The following is a 23594-nucleotide window of genomic DNA, read 5'->3' on the forward strand; positions in this document are numbered from 1 at the left end:
CAAGAGGTGATTGATAAGTTGGATGGAGATGGGGGAAGTAGAGAGAGGAAAAGACATTTACCCTGTCTAGTGTAGTATCCCCTCTCTCTCTGGACCCAATGCTAACACAGGACACCACCAGAGACAGACACAGAGCATGCAACACAGAACATGCAACACAGACTTTGTCATGACACTATAACCATGGTATTTTATAACTCTTCAGCTTGTACCAGCTCTTCTGATGTTTTGGTTCAGAGCCTGAAAGATAGAAGCTTGGAAACAAATTAGCACAGTGCTTTTACCCTGGCAGAACCTGCTTGGTCTCTGCCTCAGGGCTGGTCCCCACTTAGTCCGGACTTCGGACTAAGGTACGCAAATTCAGCTACGTTAATAACGTAGCTGAATTCGAAGTACCTTAGTCCGAACTTACCGCGGTCCAGACGCGGCCGGAAGTCTCCCCCCGTCGACGCCGCGTACTCCTCTCGGCGAGCTGGAGTACCGGCGCCGACTGTGAGCACTTCCGGGATCGATTTATCGCGTCTTAACCAGACGCGATAAATCGATCCCAGAACATCGATGGCGTGCCGCCGGACCAGCCGGTAAGTGAAGACTAGGCCACAGTGTGTTTGGTACTTGGGGCTGCACAAATGCTAATTAAGTGGTGCATTTCTTGTGAGTGTAAATCCTCCCTTTCTCTCAGTAAAAGGGCGTTAACACTCCATTTAGAAAAAAATTTCTGTTTTAAAATCTCCAGCCATTTTGCCATGGCCTGGAGATCTGAGGCAGAAGCAGGCACTATTGTTAACTGCTTCAATGGCATTTTGGCCTTGGGAGGAGGAATTTACCCAAATATCCCCCTTCCCAATCTCCAGAGGGGGTCCCAAAGGTCTGCCCCGTTCTGGGGTCTTAAATGTTTCTTCTCCTGATGTTACTGCTGCTGTAAGATTTGAGAGTGCTGTTTTAACTCTCTGTACCCAACCTGTTTTTCAGTTTCTTTATCTATTGCTTGCCTGGGCCCGATCCTGCTTTTTCCAATAAACAGTTCCTTTCCATGGGCACAAGCCTTGTTCCACTACCAATTTAGCAAGGAGAGTGGGCTTTCCAACTAGCCCCCACCCTTCCTGGTCCCATTCCTTAAACATTTTCTTCAAAATTGTGAAATTACCACAATATTACTTACCAAAACAAAATAAAACAAACAAACATAAACCACACTACACTGCCCAAACTCCTATATCTTTCAGAGTTTGGTTTAACAGAACAAGATCTGCATCTTATGTTTTTAACCCACTCTGGGCCAGAGGGAGAGACGCTAAGCTTCCCTCTGTATTACTCAGTCTGCTACCACCGAGGGTTCATACACCAATTATACAAATCCTTCCCCGGATCAGAGTGAGAAATACTAAGTTCTCCTCTTTAGCTCAAAGAAGAACAGGAGTACTTGTGGCACCTTAGAGACTAACAAATTTATTAGAGCATAAGCTTTCGTGGACTACAGCCCACTTCTTCGGATGCATATAGAATGGAACATATAATGAGGAGATATATATACACACATACAGAGAGCATAAACAGGTGGGAGTTGTCTTACTAACTCTGAGAGGCCAATTAATTAAGAGAAAAAAAAAAAAAAAAAAAAAACTTTTGAAGTGATAATCAAGCTAGCCGAGTACAGACAGTGTGATAAGAAGTGTGAGAGTACTTACAAGGGGAGATAGTCAACGTTTGTAATGGCTCAGCCATTCCCAGTCCTTATTCAAACCGGAGTTGATTGTGTCTAGTTTGCATATCAATTCTAGCTCTGTAGTCTCTCTTTGGAGTCTGTTTTTGAAGTTTTTCTGTTGTAATATAGCCACCCACAGGTCTGTCACTGAATGACCAGACAGGTTAAAGTGTTCTCCCACTGGTTTTTGAGTATTTTGATTCCTGATGTCAGATTTGTGTCCATTAATTCTTTTGCGTACCACCCTATACCGGAAACCTACTGACCGCTACACTTACCTACATGCCTCCAGCTTCCATCCAGGACACACCACACGATCCATTGTCTACAGCCAAGCTCTAAGATATAACCGCATTTGCTCCAATCCCTCGGATAGAGACAAGCACCTACAAGATCTCTATCAAGCATTCTTAAAACTACAATACCCACCTGCTGAAGTGAAAAAACAGATTGACAGAGCCAGACGAGTACCCAGAAGTCACCTCCTACAAGACAGGCCCAACAAAGAAAATAACAGAACACCACTAGCTGTCACCTTCAGCCCCCAACTAAAACCTCTCCAGCGCATCATCAGAGATCTACAACCTATCCTGAAAGATGATCCTTTACTCTCACAGATCTTGGGAGACAGACCTGTCCTCGCTTACAGACAACCCCCCAACCTAAAGCAAATACTCACCAGCAACCACACATCACTGAACAAAACCACTAACCCAGGAACCTATCCTTGTAACAAACCCCGATGCCAACTCTGTCCACATATCTATTCAAGTGACATCATCATAGGACCTAATCACATCAGCCATACCATCAGGGGCTCGTTCACCTGCACATCTACCAATGTGATCTATGCCATCATGTGCCAGCAATGCCCCTCTGCCATGTACATTGGCCAAACCGGACAGTCGCTACGCAAAAGAATTAATGGACACAAATCTGACATCAGGAATCAAAATACTCAAAAACCAGTGGGAGAACACTTTAACCTGTCTGGTCATTCAGTGACAGACCTGCGGGTGGCTATATTACAACAGAAAAACTTCAAAAACAGACTCCAAAGAGAGACTACAGAGCTAGAATTGATATGCAAACTAGACACAATCAACTCCGGTTTGAATAAGGACTGGGAATGGCTGAGCCATTACAAACGTTGACTATCTCCCCTTGTAAGTACTCTCACACTTCTTATCACACTGTCTGTACTCGGCTAGCTTGATTATCACTTCAAAAGTTTTTTTTTTTTTTTTTTTTTCCTCTTAATTAATTGGCCTCTCAGAGTTGGTAAGACAACTCCCACCTGTTTATGCTCTCTGTATGTGTGTATATATATCTCCTCATTATATGTTCCATTCTATATGCATCCGAAGAAGTGGGCTGTAGTCCACGAAAGCTTATGCTCTAATAAATTTGTTAGTCTCTAAGGTGCCACAAGTACTCCTGTTCTTCTTTTTGCGGATACAGACTAACACGGCTGTTACTCTGAAACTCTTTAGCTCAGTCTTGCTACGGCTGAGGGTGTATGTACCTCTATAACACAATTTAAACCTAAACTCCTATATCCTTCAGAGTTTGGTTAATTAACTGAAAGTTTACGCTCTTTTTCCTCTAGTGCCAGGCTTGCTAAAGCTGGCGGTGTGCACACCAGTTTTATAATAACTGTGGATTCTATGCTTGCTCCCCCTTTCGCATTCTCCACCAAAATGTTGTACTTAAAGTACTGCACAGGATCTTTTCAGGGGGAATAAGACAAAATGCCACATTTATTAGTAATACATGTATTCATTAACACTGTATCATATGCATATAATATATTACACTTACACTCACACACACACACACAAACACACTCTGTCTTGTTGTTACCAATTAGTTGCTCCCCTTAACTTCACTGGCCAGGTGAGTTAGATGGGGGAGGGGGTGGAGCCGGGCTTCTGCCGATCCGGATCGATGCTCCCATGTTGACAAGACGAGACCCGGGGTCCTCTGCAAGACACCTCACTTTTATAGCAGCTTTCCTCTTATGCAAATCTGTACCAGATTCAAACTCTGTGTCTGTGTCCATTGGTCCTTTGTGCTGCTTTCTTTTGAGTGTTGTCCCAATGCTGCAAAGAGGGTGTTTCCAAAAGAAGGCTGTCTGGAGGTGCTGCCTTCCATGCCTTGCTCATCCACACCTCATTCATTCAACAGGGCAATTGATTAAGAGTGGGGGGTGGGGGAAGAGCTTTTGTTCTACTGCTAGCAAACAGAAATTTTTCTTCTATCTTATTCTATCCTTAGGGGCTATAATATTATACCAAGGGCAATGCAAAGTTTTTACATGAGGCTTTGATACAAAGTTCCATGAAAACAGAGGTCACACGTGGGTAGATCTACCACAAGGTTATATGAAGAGGCACAATGTAAAGTCATATGAAAATTATCAGAGATTGATCTACACTCCTCACTCTCTTTCTCTTGTAAGGAGCAGAGAGGAGTCATCCAGCTGCTTCTGGGTTACCCTTTGTTTTCCCAGAAGTTGAGGGAGCAAGGTGTTTGTTTTGTTTACATGGGTGGGGAGGACAGAGTGGACCCTCCCACTGTTTGAAGAGCCCCACAACTCAGGACTACCTCCACTTCCCCCTCCAACCCTGGATGCTCTCTCCCCTCCCCAAAATCTTTTGCCAGTTCATCCACCTTAGGAGCTTCTCTGCTCCTTGGAAGAGAGAAGGGGAAGCAAGAGGCCCAGAGTTGCTGAGGAAGGCAGATATGGCCCTCCTTTACCTGCTACTGCTCCCTGTCCTGCCATACGCTGCCTGTGAGTGTGCAAGTGCACTAGCCTGTGACACGTTCAGTTTCGTACACTTGAGGTCTGGTTAACCCAGCTGCTTCTGAGACAGCTCAGATAAGTACAATCAGTAACTTTCACGCTCTCCTGTGACTGATGTGGGTGTTGCCAAGTTCTAACAGACGTTGCTCGCTAAGCCCTTATGCTTACTGGAACTCTTACAGCAAAAGGCTGTAGATCAGGTTCACTTTCCAGTGTTGCAGATGACAGTTTGAATCTAGATTTGCTAAGGATCATCATGTAGTTACTAACCCCAAGTACCACTGATTAATGATTAAAAACATTTGCATATGCAAAATGGAAGACTCACTCCTGACATAATGCTCTGTGCAGGTTTATACTGACTGCTGCTTCCCTGGGGGTGAGCAAGGAGGAGAACAAACTGAATGTTTCAGTGAATATTTATTGACCAAACTGCTGGTTCTTGGTTCCCTGTGCTGGGAGCATGTCCTAGAGCAGTTCAGATCCTACTTTTACTTTCCTAATATTTATTTGCTGGAAGCTGCCCTCCTCCTCTCTCTCTCCAGCCTTTTATATGTTTAAGGAATTCTGAAGTTGGATTAATCCTTTAAATATGTTCCCTCTCCCCTGGGAGACGGGAGGCAAGTGAATTAATTTCCAGTCCCTTACCTGCCCCAACTCCTTGCTTGAGCTACACCACAACCAGCTACAATTATTGGAAAGGGGGTTCAGTTGAGTCTAGCTGCTAAGGGCCCTTGCAATTAGGTTAAGCTAACGCATGGCCAGACTGGGTCAGACCGAAGGTCCATCCAGCCCAGTATCCTGTCTTCCGACTGTGGCCAATGCCAGGTGCCCCAGAGGGAATGAACAGAACAGGGAATCATCAAGTGATCCATCCCCTGTCACCCAATCCCAGCTTCTGGCAAACAGAGGCTAGGGACACCATCCCTGTCCATCCTGGCTAATAGCCATTGATGAACTTTTCCTCCATGAATTTAGCTAGTTCTTTTTTGAACCCTGTTATAGTCTTGGCCTTCACAACATCCTCTGGCAAGGAGTTCCACAGACTGGTTACGCCTGACAAACCTTAGAGTTTCCCCAGGCCGAACCCCCACTTAGGCTTCTGGCTCTATGCCAATTGCTTCCAGACCCTTGCCTGCCAATTCCTGGCCCGAGGCAATGTTTGAGATGGGAGATCCTTCCATGCTGAAGGAGGAAGTAGGGCTGAGAACTGGCTCTTCCCAGATTCCCCATGTGCCCCACTTACTAGCAGGCAGAGGCACTTACTACCACCTGTTCCACTCCTTGCTACAGCAACATTTAGTGGCCTGGGTAAATCCTACTCCTGGGCATTAGCTAGTGGGGCAATGTACAGTCTTGTGCAATTTTTCAGTAGCATTTTGGACAAGGCTGGTCTGAAATGTTTCCTCAGATGAACAATAATATTGTCTGCTAATTCCTTAATACAAGGACGGGTTCTTTGCTGCTGAAAGCTGCTTTCCTGAGTGTAAAAAGAACAGGAGGACTTGTGGCACCTTAGAGACTAACAAATTACCAGCCAGAGACATGGCCCCTTCCTTTGGGATAGAAACTGCCTGTTCGAAACATTTGTGAAAGGAACCGGGCACAAGGCAACTAAGAGTAGGAGTCACTCTTGAAGTTTCTCATTAACTTCTGCAAAAGGAACCTGTCTGCTATTGTTGTTTTAACCTAGGTGTTAAGCTGGGGGATTTTGAGCATTTCCCCCTTGTTTAGAAACGGGGGAACAATTGCTAAAGCAAAAACCTGACACGAACAACCTGGCTGGTTACACCTGACAAGCACTGAACTGAGGTCAACTACCACTGAAAGGGAAAGGTCAAGGGGCTCTACATGCCAGAGAGACAGGGTTAAAGCGGTATTCCCCAGTAACTGTGGTCTTGAAGCAAAGGAGTGTGGTTCCGATCAGGGCACATGCAGTTTAATAATTGTGTGCTGTCTGTGGACTGTGTAGCAAAGAAAACCTGCATGTAAGTGGGGATGCAGCACACATGTTCGGAAGTTCAGGCATCTTTACAAATGCCATAGATTTTTATTAGTAAAGTAGACTGACACACTACTCATGACTGATCGGTGCAGCCATCTCTCTAAGAAGGGGATGAGGAGATCACGTATATGCAGAGAGAAAGTAAAATCTAAGGAAGAAAGTGTGGCCCATACAGTTCTCCCATTGGATTCTCAAGGCACTGTACCGTTCTGCTTTGTCATCCCTCTGATCATGCTAATATCATGCTGATTTGCTTTATCTGTTTCACTGCCCTTACAGGGCACTCCTGCCCTTGGGCTTGATGCACAGAATATCTGGTTCTTCCTGATTTATGTTAACTCTCAATAGCTGCTGTAAAATTTGTAACTTCCTAATTTTCATAGTGTTTCCTGAATTCTCTTTACATTTCTCCCTCTGTGGAAAGAGTTCATGGCAACAAATTATATATTTTGTATGCCCATTAGGCCATACGTAGTGAGTGGGATACAACAGATTAGTGGGTGGCCTCTTACCAGTTCATCATGACATTATAGTAACTCCTCACTTAACATTGTAGTTATGTTCCTGAAAAATGCTACTTTAAGAAAAACGATGTTAAGCGAATCCAATTTCCCCATAAGAATTAATGTAAATAGGGAGGATTAGGTTCCAGGGAATTTATTTTTTGCCAGACAAGAGACATTATATACACAGTATAAGTTTTAAACAAACATTTAATACTGTACACAGCTATGATGATTGTGAAGCTTGGTTGAGGTGGTGAAGTCAGAGGGTGGGATATTTCCCAGGGAATGCCTTGCTGCTAAATGATGAACTAGCACTCGGCTGAGCCCTAAAGGGTAACACGTTGCTAATGTAGCCTCACACTCTACAAGGCAGCACGAATGGAGGGAGGAGACACAATAGACACACGGCAGTGACTGCAAACATTCCCTGCGGAAACTGAACGTGACAATGAACCCACGCTATCCCACTGGAGCACACTGCTCACTCCACTTTCCAAAGTACCGGTGGGTGGGTGGGTGTGTGTGTGAGAGAGAGAGAGAGATGCGCATTGCCCCTTTAATTACGCTGACCCCACTCTAAGTACACTGCCTTTTTAAGTAGATCAGCAAGTTGAGACAGCTGCTGCTGCCAGCAAGCTCCCTGCGTCCTGAGCCCCATCATGTCCCCACTCTGTTCTGTGGAGATGAGGTACAGGAGTGGGGGAGGGGGACACCCTGACATCAGCACCCCTCTTCCCCCCTCACCTCCTGCACAGCAAGCAGGAGGCTCCTGGGAGTAGCTCCAAGGCAGAGGGCAGGAGCAGCATTCGGCAATGGGGGGACGGACACCTGAACTGCCCGGCACTTGATAGCCTGCTGGGCGGCTGCCGCACAGGGAACTTAAGGGAGCTGATGGGGGGCTGCCAGCCCCCACCAGCTAGCTGCTCTTCCTGCAAGCGGTGGACAAAGCAGGCAGCTGCCAAACAACATTATAAGGGAGCATTGCGCAACTTCAAACGAGCATGGTCTCTAAGAGATCAGCGACATAACGAAACAACGTTTACCGGGACGACGTTAAGTGAGGAGTTACTGTACTGTGCTGCCCAACTAGCTACAGTGGCAAAGAGTCACATGGTTGCTAGTGGGCAGGACTCCCGATTCCATTGGAAAACTGCATGCAATTTATCACTAAAGACTCATTCTTGTTCTCAACAAACATGGAAGAGGGGATTGGTTAAAGGGCTTGATCACCAATCTTAGTTTCCTCCCTCCTTTAAAATGCTCCCATGTTGGATTCTAGCAGTTGTTTCCTTCAATTCCAAAGATCCATTTAGTTTCTAGAGATTTCTCTCTTGCGGACATGAGAGCTGAATTTAATGTCTGAGCACTCCTCTTCCATTGGTCCAGACAGGGCAGAATATCAGAATCAGCCCCCTCACCCTGTTCAATCATTACTTTACCTTGTAACACTTTGGGCGTTTGACTCACCATTGTAGCAGTCTGACTCAGTGAAGTCAATCTTCTGAGTGACGCTGAAAAGAGCAATCAGAAATTCAGTGGATTTGTGCCCCAACGTGTGCTGAAAAAGAATAAATGGAAATGACCAAAAGGTTCTACCACATGATACACCTCTACCCTGATATAATGCGACCCAATATAACACGAATTCTGATATAACGCGGTAAAGCAGCGCTCCGGGGGGGTGGGGCTGCGCACTCCGGCGGATCAAAGCAAGTTTGATATAACGCAGTATCACCTATAACGCGGTAAGATTTTTTGGCTCCTGAGGACAGCGTTATATCGAGGTAGAGGTGTACTTGCAATCTAGAGAGAGGATCATGGAGAAGTAAACTCTACTTCTCTGAGCCTATTTGACTTACAGTAGTGATACAAAGGAGAATTACACATGCAATATAATACATAATTTTAGTAAGTTAGGATCAATCAGAGACCATATTTACCTTTCTTTCTGTAGTGTGTGTAACACAATGGTACTCCCAGTAGTAAAACTGATGCCATGTCTTTATGAACTGCACATAGAGGCCAGGTTGTGTTGTGCATTAACTCTGGTCTCTAATGTTAAAAATCAAAGCAGACTGAGTTAGGAATCCAAACTACTGTTGAAATCACAGAACTCATAACGAGGACGAACTCTCACTGAAGTCAGTGGGGGTTTCTATGGTGAGGGCCAAGTTCAGGATAGTGGCCATACACATGGGAGAGAGGAAAAACCCTATCAGGGCACTTGACATATCCTGTGGGATGTAAGTGCAGGACAGCTCCTGCAGAAACCTTTTCAAGTACTCTGTTTAGTCCTTTTTTATTTAATTTTTAAATCCATGTCAACTTGAAATTTTGTATAACTATTTCCGAAGTTTGAACAGGTTTACAAATCACTGCCATGTAAACATCAGCAAGAAAGTATTAATCATTACGCAAATGAGCTCATCCCAGATAAGAGATGGAATTCTTCATTTCTTTGAGTGTGACCACTTCCACTGGGAAGCCCCAGGAGGACTACCAAAGGATCATGTGGTAAGAGATAACCAACACTTTGTCATGTGTGGTTACAAACCGCACCCCAGTACTCTGTGACTGAACATCTGCACCACATATGCATAACATCTCTGCTTTCACCACAATTTCTCCTATATTTATCACCATTCAATCTCTCTCTATATTTTAACTAGAATGGTGCTAACTGAAACAATACAACATTTTTTTTTTATCATAGTACAAACTGATGTTGTTGGTCTTCTTTTCCGGATCAAGTCCTCTGGGGTAATTTGTCTATCCAAATCCTTTTCCCACTGTGTCATATATGGACATTTTCCTTGTTAGGAAAGTTGCCTACAAAGATTGATGTGTTATTTTTAGTTTCCTAATTGACCAGAAGTCATTGTGTTTACTAAAGTTAGCTTTCGGTATAAAATAACTTTATAGAAAAGTTGAGCGATGTTTAACTTGAAGGTACTGGTACCATGGGAGAGTTAGCCAGTTAAAGCTGGTTTTGATTGCTAAATAAGTTAGACAAATTTCTTTGATGAAGAGCTGGCTGACTGTATGTATTCCAGGGCTCTCCCAATTCTTAAATCTCTCTGGTTTGTAATTTGAGTTAAATCTGAATGATATGCAATGGGGACAGGTAATTCTTAATCTTTCCCTGTTTAATACAGTTCTGCAGTGACCTAGAATCCTACTTTTGACGTCTCTGACTCAAAGAATATTTCCAACATACCTCTGAACAGCATACTAACCCACAGAATCCCCCCTAATATACAGCAATGGGGACAGTAATGCATCCTATCCCGAGTTCTAGTCCAAACCTATGGAGTACGCTTTGCCAAAGGATATGTATACATTTCTGGAGGGTGTGATTTTTTTAAATTAATCCATGGTAATACAGCAATATTTACATGGCCACAATTTTCTTATTCAATAAAGACCCAGTGTTGGCTGAGTTAGTGCACCCCCAAGCCACTAACTGCTTTGAGCTGGCTGGCTTGACAATACCGTGTAATATTTGGAAGAACTAGTCCACCCTTTTTAATGGGTCTGTACAAAGTATCCAAACTCAGCGTTAGTGTGACAGATAGGGCAACATCCTGAGCAAACCCTACTGAATTAAATGTATGTATCTTTGTGGGCAGAGATTGCATGTAATTACAGAGAGAGGGGGACAACAGCCCTCCAGGAATTTAGAACAGTGGGGGTCATTTAGGCAAATTCACTCAGGTTGTAACCCCTCCAGAGAGCTCCCCCTACCTGGAGAGAGGCTCACATGTACTGGCGGAAACTGGATTCTTCAGGGACCAACTGACAAAGAAAGGACTTTTGGTTAAATAGCCTGTGTTAAAACTGACCCAGGGCCTTCTTGTCTGTTTTTTTAATCAAAAAGATCTTCTGTCCCAGGTGGGCCCCTAATCCTTCCAGGGAAGGGCTGGAAGGACTTGGCCCAGTCTATGCTCTTGTTCTGAGGAAAAGGGGTTATGAACGTGCAACCACGGGAAAACCTCTTGGTAGGGTTTGAAGGACTGTTCACAGGCCAGCGCCCTTGTTGGAGGTGGGGTGACCTCTAGCAGGTATGTAGAGTCTTTTATTGTTTGTAATATGTATTCTTTGTAGTGCTTTTACCTGAAGAATAAATATACTTGCTTAGAAAGAGCTGTGTGGTAACTAAACTGTATCGATTACTGTTTATCATCTCTGAGGAGAAATGTAAAGCAGGCCTCCTTAGGCACTCTGATTTTGCTGGGGAATTCACAGTATAGGCAGGGAACTGGGCAGGCTGGAGATACCTGCTCAGGAGGAAGAGAGATGTATGTCTCCACCCAAGAGAGGCAGCGGCTGAAGCTTAGGAATAGGTGCCCCTTGCTGGACCGTAGAGGGGGAATACATGTGCAGATGCCATGAACTATGACACTTGGTCTTTTCTTATTCCACATAAATTCTAACAACGTTCGCTATACTCCTGCTAGTGTTCTCTCTCAGGTGACTATTATAGGAAGATTTTGAAACAAGGAAGATATCCTTTGCAAAGTATTCATTTTGTCTGTGGATATTTTTATTTTCTTCCTAGCCAAGAAATTGCATACTTCTCCCACCAATCCAAATCTTTGTTTATTTGCTGGACTAGAGGTTTGATATCATGAACTAGAGATTTGAGTCATAGAGCTCGAGCTTGAGATGTTAATTCCCAGGTATCTGACAGAACCTGTTGCCCATTTGTATCCACATGTTTTGTGCGGGGATGATTCTTCCAAGTGTGGCAAACTCCTAGCTCGTATTTCAGAGTTCGCATCATTCACTTGGAAGACAGACACTCTCCTGAAGTCATGGATTTCTTTGATACTAATTTTACAGAAATGCCAGGTCAGATAAAAAAAATCATATAATTGCCAAACAAAGCAATTTTCTTATGTGCTCCAGCAAGCTTTATTGCTGTGATCGAGTCATTATTCCTTACCTTCTGCAAAACGATGCATGGCCAATGCAAAAAGCAAAGGCAACAATGACATCTCTCCTGTGCAATTCAAAAGGGGGAGATTTAACTTCACTGGCTTCTGAACCTATTGAAGAGCTGGGTGGGCTCAAGCCCACCTGCATCTGAAGGCTCCTCCTGCAGCATAAGGGGAGGAGGTGCTGGACCCAGGATTCAAACAATTACAGCTGCTGTGAGGCTGTGTGATATGGTGTACTCCCCACACAAGCCCAATCAGCCCATTAAGCTGCAAATGGGGAAGATGTAATCTGTGTGGAGGGCACTAATGAGGAGGAAGCTCACCTGTGAGGGAACAGGCAGTGCTTCTATAAAGGCAGGAGGGAGAAACCCTGCAGTCCCCCTCCCTGAGGTGAGGGAGAAACCCGTGAGAAAAGAGACAGGTTTACCTAGTAGGCCTAAGAGAGAGGGGTCTGACTAGGAAAGCTGAAGAATGAAAAGCTTGGAGAAGCACGGCAGGAAATAGTCCAGACCTTAGATGTAGCTGCAGACTGTAACTGCTCGCTATAGGGCCCTGGACTGGAACCCTGAGTAGAGGGTAGGCCTGGGTTCCCCTACCAACCACTGCAGAGTGGTACTGCTAAGGGCAGCGAACGGGAAGACTGCCTGAGTCACCATGGGAGTGTCCTAATCAGGGCAGTAGGTGTGAGCACTGCCTGACGCTGCTTGTGCAGAGAGACTTGGAAAGATTCCCCTGGAAGTCACAAAGCAGCCATACTGTAACTCCATGAGCAGGAGACCTGCAATGGTGGAAGAGAAGAAAGGGGGCATGGGACTGGGCGGAGCTAATCCCCAGAATAGCCTGAAGGAGACACCAGCCAGCAATGAATAGAGCACCCCAAGACAAGCTAGTATAAAGAGCCACCATCTCTTCAAGGAACTGGGGGCCAAATGTCCATATGGGATGTGAATTTAAACATGGAGTTCCACTCTATGCTATCAAAAGTTTTCTCTCCAGCAAGTAATAACAAAGGAAATGGATTTCTTTTTCATCTGGCACTAGGAATACAATCAATTAAAATCTTTGTTATATGATTCAGCACAGCTCAATGAGGTTAGGTCTTTTCCAGACTCACTTTAAAATCAAAAAATAAAATACCAAAACCAGCATATAAATCAGTTCTCAAACTACCATGATTTGTTGAACCATAAACAGCTATACTCTCCCCATGAATATGTGGACTGCTTCTCCTCTTGCAATGTAGAGGTACTCTCCCCACCTAGAGTACATCAACCCTCACCCTTAGGGACAGATTACCATCTGATCTTTTTGAGTTACTCATGGGTATACAAAACAGCTAAGGGCCCCTTTCCATCCCCTCCACTCTCCTCCATTCCTGAGACCGCTACCCAGCCACCCACTCGCCCCATATTATCCTTTATTTTCTCTATATTTTAAGATACAGAACACAGTGATCACTGTTATGATCACTCCACTTAAACTTAATACAAATTTCATGCCGATCAGCTATTTGTTCTTGATGACTCCCAAGAAGTCTTTTCTGGTTAATGATTAGGTTACTTCTCAGGTATCAGAGTCCTCTTGTTCAGCTTTACGTCTGCCATTGTGAATATGTTCTCTAGTCTTTCACCTTTTCTTTTCCTGCCTGCCTTTGCTGGAGTTGTGCTGTCAGTCATTTTTTTGTTGTTGTTTTCAGCAACCTCTGGAGTATCCTCGTGTGTGTCTGAGATTTGGATTTCTATCCCAAGCAACCGGAGTCTATTTCCCCCCTTGTTTAAAACTATTGATTGTGTAATACCAATTCTAGAAGGAAATTAGTATGTAAATGGGAATCCTGATCTACTGTGGATTTCTGCCCATCTGACTGCTGCTGTAATTTCCCCTATCTCTAGTCTTGTCTCTCTTAAAGTTAGGGCAGTAAGGTCTTGGGGGAATTACAGATTGTGGCCTTTGAGGGTAAGCTCTGGAAACTTTCTCATGATTTTCATAATTAAATCTTTGTTGATAAAGATGAAACTTCACAATCAGATCTCTGGATCTGTTATGAGGCACAAGCTGATGGAATAGGATTCTACGTGCTCTGTCCACTTTCATCACCTCCAGAGAGCTCAGATTTAACAACTTGACATACCTGATTGGGTTTCTTCCTTCAGCATTTTCAGGCAGAACCTTAATTTCTAACCTTTTCTCCTCACTGTCTTCTATATCTAACATAAGTTACATCTTTCTCTCTCTCTCCACTCCAGTAGTGCCATGTGATGCTGCAGCGTGTGCACGCTCGCTCTCTCTCAAGTCAGTTTCTAACACAGGGACTCAACCTTCAAAGTCAGTAACTTCCTTCTTTTTGCTAGACTCTTGAACATCATTTCTCAGAACCTTAAACTCAGAGATTCACTTCTGAGGTCTACCGTGGTGTGACCATTTGGCTATTTGGCCTTATTATTCCTGCCTGTTTTGTGAGGACATACCCTCACTTGCAGTCAGAGAGGCCTCCTTTCTCAGTGAGGGTTTTTGTTTGTAATGTTTGGGTTTGTTTTGAGGAATCCATCCTCTGGAACCCTGTGTTCCACTTTCTTGATCAGGTTATTTGGTGTAGAAGGTTGATGGAGGCAAATTGTCATTCTCTGAGATCAGGCTTCAGACAGACATCTTAGGCTGGTCCCCTGCTGCTCCTGTCACCTTGTCCCATTCCTGACACAGTTCCATTTTGACATCACATCCTCTCATTTAAAACAAGGTTTTAAAATCTTGCTATACATAGGGAGGAGTATGGAACAGAATGTCCCCAACACGCTGTCAAATGCACAAAGTAAACAGACTGGAAATAATAGGTCTGTAACTTCCTTCAGTTCTAGTAAGCTGAAGTGCTGCTTGTAGCTAGAAAAGTCTGTGTCCCTTTAAATGGCTCAGTTCTCTGGCTGCAGCTCTTAGCACATGGAAACTGCAGAACACAGGAGGACCAGATTTGGCAGAACCATTCCATATTTGTTAACATTCTGCAGCCACAACAGAGCTTCCAAATTGTCATAACAAGCTACTAACCCCCCTCCTTTTCTTGACAGGGCCCAAATAGCTTAACGCCTGCATGCAGGACAGAGATGGAATGATATAAAAAAAGGCAGAATCACAGCATGCTCTCTGGCAAAACACACACATAAAGCAAGGACACTGAAATGCATATCCTCTAGACCAGGGATCACACAACATGCATGTGGGAGGGACAGAATTTTACTGACCATCTCTCTATTTTATTGACCTAGTTGTGTTCAATGCATTAAATGCTCCTCTTGGAGCCCCGGGGGAAATAAACTGGACATCATGTGAGAAGGGAGCTGGTTGGCTGAAGCCAAGTGGAGTGGTTCTTTTATTATTCATAGTCCACATCCCTAAGGGATCATGAAGTGACCTACCATGTCCCTCCCAGCCCCAGTAGCTAGGGCTGTGCTTACACTGCTTCTCCTCTGACGGAGTCTGAATCAGCTGTCAGCTGGAAAATATGGTGATCTCTACTAGGGGCAGAGAAGACACGCCTCAGACAATCAGAGAGGGGTAATTTTAGTGTGGTTATTTCTGTACCTTGCCTTCTAATTCCCTGCTGGGACCAAAGGCTCCATTACAGAATTTCTGCTCCTCGGGCACAGTTGGAAGGAGAAAAAAATGCTGAATAACTGCAAATAACTGAAGCTGCTAGTTTTGGAATTGGAAGCTTTGTGGGATGTCAAGGCGACATTATGTATAAGTGTAAGATTTAGTATTGATGTTGCAGTAGTTCTTAGAGACCCCAGTCGTGGGCCAGGACCCCACTGTGCTAGATGCTGTACAAACGGAATAAAAGACACTCCCTGCTCCAAGGCACTTATAATCTAAGCATGAGACAAGAGACAACAGATGGGGTGGGATGGGATGGTTTCTGGGGGTACCCACAGTTATGAGGTACCTCACTACAACTTGCCCTTAGTGTGAGGAAGCCTTGTCCCTATCTTCTGTGGGCCAGGTCCCTGACTCCTTCGGGCCTGGGCAACACAAGCACTCCCCTCTCAGATTATGCAGGCTCTGCTGTCCCTCTGCATGTTAGCATTTGGCATGCTTCAATCCTCACTCCCTCTAAGCATCCCTGTGGAATGTCCAGCCCGTTTCACTGGACATGCTCAGCATTCACAGATTTGTTGCTTTCAAAGGAATAGTACGCCCTAGTTTACCAGTTTCGTTTAAGATTACTGCTCTGCTTATCACACAGCACTTAGATATACTGATAGTGAAAACTTGTATGAGTTTATTTAACGAAGTACAGAGATTTGAGAAGAAGCAAGCAAAAGTAATGGAAAGAAATGGTTCAATGTAAAATAAAACCATAAGATGAATTTTATGCATTTTAGAACCTAGACTTAATTAACAAGATATTCTCATAATACAGGATAGCTCACCAGCGCTGTGATCACCAGCCAGCGACTGGCTGTGATCCCTCTTTCATGAGACATAACTCACTGTCAGCTTGTCTCTTCAGTGAAAGGATACTGTGTCTCTTTGCAGCCCCAAATACATCAAAGCAATCCCTTGATCTTTATTCATAACCCAGGCACCTCTTCCTGTGTGCTTCTTCCTGGAGATTTTGCAATGTTGATTAGTTGGTGGCTGCATATGCAAATAGGCTTACATTCTGAGAGACACAATGCACAAAGACAAGACAAAGAGACTACATCTACAGTCCCCTGTCTGAACAGAACCTGAGGTGTATCACCTTCTTTTAATTTCAAGGCTTTAAGAACATAATTTCCAGTGTAGGTACATAACTTCTTAAATATTATCTATACGTACAGTTTGCAATTATTATGATAAACACTGGGCTATTGGCTCTCAATAGAGACCTTACATGCCACCCTTTGGTGAATTATTGTGCATAGATATGACCCATAAAACTCTATGCCCACCTGTGTGCCCTCTGCCATTTGACACAAAGAAGTTCTTGGATCACAGGGAGCATCAGTTCAGAGAAAGCTGCACGCATGCTTAGTGCAACAATGCAAAATTTCACAGGTTGAGAAATACTTCCTACAGTCTAGATACCTTATACAAATACACAATTAACAGTGTTTTGGATTCTGAGGCTGCTAACTGCCAATAGCTTTCTGGAAGGTGCAATAGCTTGGGGAAGCAGATTAGGGAGATGGAATCCAAAATTAGTGTTAGATCAGCAGGACTCATGCTAGTTTATAAGTGGAGGCAGTGCTTTATTTTTAAACATTTGTGTGTCAGACACTACACTCACTGAGGCATAACACTGTCACCAGCATGTGTTTTATAGCATGTGGTTATGCCTTTGAAGATTACAATCTGTGCGAGTCCCCTTAAAGCAGGCTATCTTTTTCTGAAGGAATCAAGATAAGACGCTCTACCCAGGTTTAGTTTGTTTCCTGAAGAGCAGTCAGAGAATTTTACTGCAGAACACTATTTAGAAAAGACTTTGGAGCTGTGATGGGGCAGCTAAAGAAGAGGAAGCTGGATGCAGAGACTTGAGTTCTGGAGATGCCATTTATTCAAGAACTAATTACAACAGAGGCCTCCTACTGCACAAGTCCTAACCAAGAAAAGTTTCCTATAGCAAGAGCAGCCATCTGATTGCCTAAATTCTTCAGGCTTTAAGTGCCTTCTCTGCTTCTAAAAATTCTCCCCAAGCGATCTGGATACTTGCTGCCTATGAACAAAATTATGAGCCCCTTATGTTCCTTAGTGAGCAGTTACTCACATGATTATTCCCATTTAAGTCCATGGGCTACTTGTTCTTGACCACTGACATCTGTCCTGATCTGGGAACTCCTTATATCAAACTATTGGTATTATAAATTATATGCTAGGATGAGCTGCTTAAGGAAACAGTATCATGGAAATGAGGGAAAACACAATTTAAAATATTGTTGATACCTTTGGGAATCACTAAAAGGCCACCTGGTAATTAGCATAAATAGACATGTTAGCATAAGTGTTTGATCTAGGTTATAAATTTACAGGGGCTTTTTACAATATGTAGTTTGTGATAAACAACCCACAAAAGAACAAAGACAATCTTGAAATAATGGATTTCTAGGGGATTTTGGGGTACATGTAACCCTGAGGTAAACATATGAATGCAATGTGAAATATTGGGAAATATATTTTGATGCAAGTAGCTTATGTCAACAGTCAGAACCTCAATTATGATTCCCCAGAATACCACTCATGGACCGGGGCCAGGAGGCAATCTACATATGCTCGCACCAGACATGTGAGCGTGTGGGTAAGGGGTATAAAATAAGGTATATGTTCAATCTCTAGTAGGAACATCAAGGTGATGGGATGGTGGAAGCCTGGACCATCACAGCCCACCTATGATATTCTCCAGTGTTTCTTGTATTTTTGTTTCCAACAGTCTCTGTGAGGTTGTATGTCAGTCAACACAAAATGTACCAACCCTCAGTTTCTCTGCTTACTTAATATCCAAATAGTTCCAAAATTCTCACGTTTCTATATGTCTCACCACTTCCATTCTTAATAATATATTTATGTAGCCAAAATAACCTGTTATCAGTGACTAGTGCCACTTGCACGCAGCCATGTCTCCATTCATCCCAAACTTTTCATTCCCCAGGCTATACTATGTTAGTAACTGATCACCATTGTGGATAGTTGGTCTACTACTCTATAGCCCTCTGAAAGCTCATCAGCATTTCTCATGGAGCTCCTGCAGACAACTTGGGTCTGGTGACTAGATTGCTTATAGCCGCAGGAGCAGGTTGCTGCATCCTGCTGAAGCATTTGCAGGAAAATCTGTCTATATAAAACAAGGCTGTAATCCCCTGCAGGCTAAATGGAATGTGATGTCTAGCTACAATGACACAAAACTGCACTAACTTAGTAAGTACAAGACTGCTTCCTTTGGTAGCTACATTTTGTAACAAAATAATGTGCACCCAGATTATTTATGAAGATGTAATTTTGTTTGTAGGTTCTGATGATGTAAACCACAAGATTGATAGCCTCAGCACCTGTTTCACTCAACTAATCCCCCACACCTTTGTGCGGACATTATCTTTACTTGCTGTGTCAGCTGTATAAATTGGTAAGCGCCTCTGGCCAGGGACCTTGTCTCATTTTCTCCCTCAGCACTAGATAAATAGCAAGTATAGGTTGCGAACACACAGGCCTGTGCTCATTATTCCACCTGCCTTTGCTCATTTAGGAGTCTCTCTTTCAGGACAGAGCTGCCCTGCTTTTCAAGGGGCAGCTGCTTTTATGCAACTCAGCCTAGTGCATCTGCACTCCCAGCTGTCACTATGGTAACCCAAATCCATGGGGAAACTGAAATGTGTTGCTTGGCAACAGGCTCTTGATTGCAGCTGCTGCTTCATTCCATTGAAATGATGGGAGAATTGGGACTCGTTGGAATCTGAGTTTTTACCTGGGGGATGAAAAGTCAGGGATGAATGGAGACAGACAAGTGCTAGCAGGGCAGGAATGAATAGAAACGTGGATTTATAGACATATAACTATCATCAAATGTTTGGAATGAAGGACTCCATTTGGCTACTACCTCAGCTTTGCCAGCATCCACACCAAGGCACTACTCTGAATGAGACACCACATCACATTTCCCCCCCTATTCATATGCCTTTGTTTTACTCTTACAGGTTAGCTGAATACATACATACTCCAGTCTGGATGTATTTAATCCATGTTTTTACTTCCAGGCTTTCACTCTTGCTCTGGGCCTATTGATGCAGCACCCTCTTTCAATACAGATTCACTTGTAGTTGGGCTACTTTTCAGAAGCATTTTAAATTAACTTGGAGCTGGTGGGGGGAGCTGATTTGACAGCTCGAGGGTGATAACAGCTTATCCACACAGTACTGGGGATCCGGGGGAGAATATAAGGAGGTAGTGCAAGCTTCCCCTGACTTTTACTGAAACCGGGCATGGCTGTTTTAACTCTTTTTTTCCCAGCAGAAGGGGGTTGCCCTCCATCTCCTTAGCAGAGCCTGAAAAGCCCTCTAATTTATATTTATTTTTTATATTGTTATTGCCTGTATCCAACTGAGAATGGGGCTAGAACAGTGGTTCCCAAACGGGGGTTCACAAAATGTTATAGGGGGTTCTTGGGAAAAAATTCCCTAGTGGAAGACAGAGCTGTCCCTAGGGACCCCGGGCAGCACGGGGCCAGCAGCCCAGAGCTCCTAGACTTCCAAGAGCTAAACAGATCAAAGCAAACATCTCTATCACACTGAGGAGATTTAAACTTCAAGACTCCTTATAAGAAATGGAAAGGGAGGTAGATATTTTTTGCTGTTTTTAAAATTAAATAGGCAACTAGTATTGTTTTTAAAATGATTATGAAGAACAAATTTAAGCTTTGTTGTAACATGCGTTGTTTGCCTGGACTGCTCAAGACCTGAATGCTTGTGTAGGAAGAACTCTTTTTGAGTTGGCTTCTTAAATACCTTCATTCTTTCGCATCTGATACTCCTTGATGAAACATAGGAGCCTGGTCTTCTAACAGGCTTATTCAAAGTGATACAAGCTACGAAAGTGAGATCTTGCCATTTTCATAATGTAATAAAAATACTGTAATGATAAATAATAATTAATAATAAATAGTGTGTAATAAACATGTCATAAAAACAAATTTCGTATTTCCAAGATCACTGCTTTTATAATTTATACTCAGGTAAAGGAGACAATCCCTGGAAATATTCATTTTTAGGAGGGGGTTCGCGAGACTTGACATTATAGTGAAAGAGGTTCACAGATTATTAAAGTTTGGGAACCACTGGGCTAGAGTAATAGACTGTCCCTACAGAATTTACCCTCTAAAGCAGAGGTGGGCAAACTACGGCCCCTGAGACCTCTTGCCTGGTCCCTGAAGGCTCACCCCCAGCCCCTCCCCTGCTGTTCCCCCTCCCCCGCAGCCTCAGCTCACCCCGCCGCTGGTGCAGTGCTCTGGGCAGCGGGGCTGCGAGCTCCTGGGGCAGCGCAGCTGCAGAGCTGGGGCTTGACCCGGTGCTCAGTGCTGCACAGTGGCGTGGATGGCTCCAGCCAGGCGGTGCGGCTGCCTCTCCTGGTGCTCTGGGCAGCACAGCTGTAGTGCTGCCAGCCACCAGTGCTCCAGGCAGCGCGGTAAGGGGGCGGAGAGCGGGGGAGGTTGGCTAGAGGGCAGGGGAGTTTGGGGTGGTGGTCAGGGGGTGGGGGTGTGGATAGGGATCGGGGCGGTCAGAGGGCAGGGAACGGGGGTTGAATGGGGGCAGGGGTCCTGGGGGGGCAGTCAGGAAGGAGGGGAGTTGGATGGGGGTGGGGGGCAGTCAGGGGCGGGGTTTCAGGGGACAGGGAGAAGGGGTGGTTGGATGGGGCAGGAGTCTGGTGGGGGGGCAGTCAGGAATTAGAAGAGGGGTTGGATGGGGGGCAGTAAGGGGCGGGAGTTCCGGGGGCAGTCAGGGGAAAGGAAGCTGGGGGGTGGATGGGGCAGGGGTCCTGGGGGAGAACTGTCAGGGAACGGGGGGGTTGGATGGGGCAGGAGTCCCGGGGGAGGGGCCATCAGGGGGCGAGAAGCAGAGGGGGATAGGGAGTGGGGGCCGGGCCACACCTGGCTGTTTGGGGAGGCACAGCCTCCCCTAACCGGCCCTCCATACAATTTCCGAAACCTGATGCGGCCCTCAGGCCAAAAAGTTTGCCCACCCCTGCTCTAAAGAGAAAAAAAAAAAGATATTGATTAAAAGATGTAGCCAATTGTTTGACTACAATTCAAGGTTTGTTCTGAAAATTTTTCAAGAGATCAAATAACCAAACTTACTGTCTAAAGACTAAACAGTACAATATAAAAAGAGACATACATCCACTCCTTCTGGAAAGCAAATTCTTGCAGCGTGTTTACCTTACACAGAAAGTGTGCTTCAAAGATATGCATTTAAGCTAGTAGCATTTATATTATGACTTTACACATCATTCAAATCCACCCCATCAGTTTGTAACGTGTTGTTGTTTTGTTCTGTACTTTTCTTCTTTCTGTGTTGGATACCACACTCCAAGCTGTTTGGGCATAGTGGTATACCCCACCATTCATGTATCTTGGCATTAACAGGTTCCTATTTGCTAATGCCAAAGCTGACTTCAGTTTTGCAAAGTGTTGTGGCATACTGGGTGAACAGACTTGTGGGAAGAGCATAATACATTGTTAACATTAACTTCAACTCTATATAAAGTATTGAAGTCTAGAACCGTGTACACGTAATACCCATTAATGTGGTGTATACTACACCTATCATAGGTATGGGCTAAGTCACCCATGTGTCATTTGATGATAACATCAGGGTGACACCTTTGCCAAATTAACATGAAGCAGAGGAAAAGACTTTGAGACTTATCCTCTTTTATCAAACTGTATTAGTGATAATATAATAATGAAGGTAATTTAAAACTATTACCACATAAAGTGGACTAGGGATTAACATTGTGGGTTGAACTATAGTATGTACATGAGAAGAAATTGTTTTACCACACAATACTATCCATTCATATTATAGGTCACTCTTACCAAGTGGCATTGATCAGCTGTAAGTTTTACAGGGCAGGAGATAGTAGATGCTAATGTTCCTGTCTCAATATATACTCCTGAGGGAATACTGCGCTAAAAAAATAAAACTTCTGCACACATTTAAAATTCTGCAAATTTTGACAGTAAATAGATGTGGAGGCTCCAGCATGGTATCAGGGAGCACAGGCCACTCACTATACAGAGTGTGGGAGATCACCCTGCAGCCCCAACCCCCTGGACACAGACTCAGTAGTGAGGCTGCAGCTGACCCTGACACAGCACAAGGGCTGGGCCTGCCCCAGAAACACCCCAGGGCCCTGCCCCTCCACGTCAAGCGAGAGTCTTGCATGAACGCCCAGCTCTGGCCCCCGATCCAGGTGTGGGGCAAGCAGGCTTAGTCCAGCAGGATCCAAGTGTGGAGGGGCTTAGTGTGGGGTGAGATGGCTTGGTGGGTGTGTGTGTGTGTGTGTGTGTGTGTGTGTGTGTGTGTGTGTGAGTGAGAGAGAGAGAGAGAGAGAGAGAGAGAGAGAGAGATCTGGATGCACAGGGCTTGTTGGGGGATGGAATCCCAGGTGCAGGGGCCATTGGACTCAGCAGAGAGATCCAGGTGCTGGGGGAGTGGGGTTTGGTGGGGTGGGGGTTTGAGTGCAGGGGGCTCAGTGGGGGACGGTCTGGGTGCAGGGGTGGGGCTTGGCAGGGGGCTCCGTGGGGTGGTTCTGGGTGTGTTGGGGAGGCTTGGCAAGAGGTCTGGGTATGGGGGGGAAGTACAGGGGTTGGGTGCAGGGGAGAAGCTCCCCATACACAGACCCCTCCCTCCCTCCCTCCCTCTGTAGCGGAGGAGCGATGGGAACAGGAAGCCTGGTGTGTGCACATGCAGAGCTTCCTGCAGGTCGGAAGGTTTCTGAGGGTGGGTCTGAGCTGGTCTCAGCCGCTCCTTGCAGTGGAAGAGGAAGTCCCATCCTCCCTAGCCCAGCTGGCACTATCAGCTGAGCCCAGCATAGGGTAAAAGCCACCAGCTGGGGCATCCCATCCCCTCCCCAACTCCTATAGTGATTTGCCTCTCTGCCAGGTGCTCTG

The sequence above is a fragment of the Malaclemys terrapin genome, chromosome 7, assembly GCF_027887155.1.
Source record: "Malaclemys terrapin pileata isolate rMalTer1 chromosome 7, rMalTer1.hap1, whole genome shotgun sequence".
In the NCBI taxonomy this organism is placed as follows: Eukaryota; Metazoa; Chordata; order Testudines; family Emydidae; genus Malaclemys; species Malaclemys terrapin.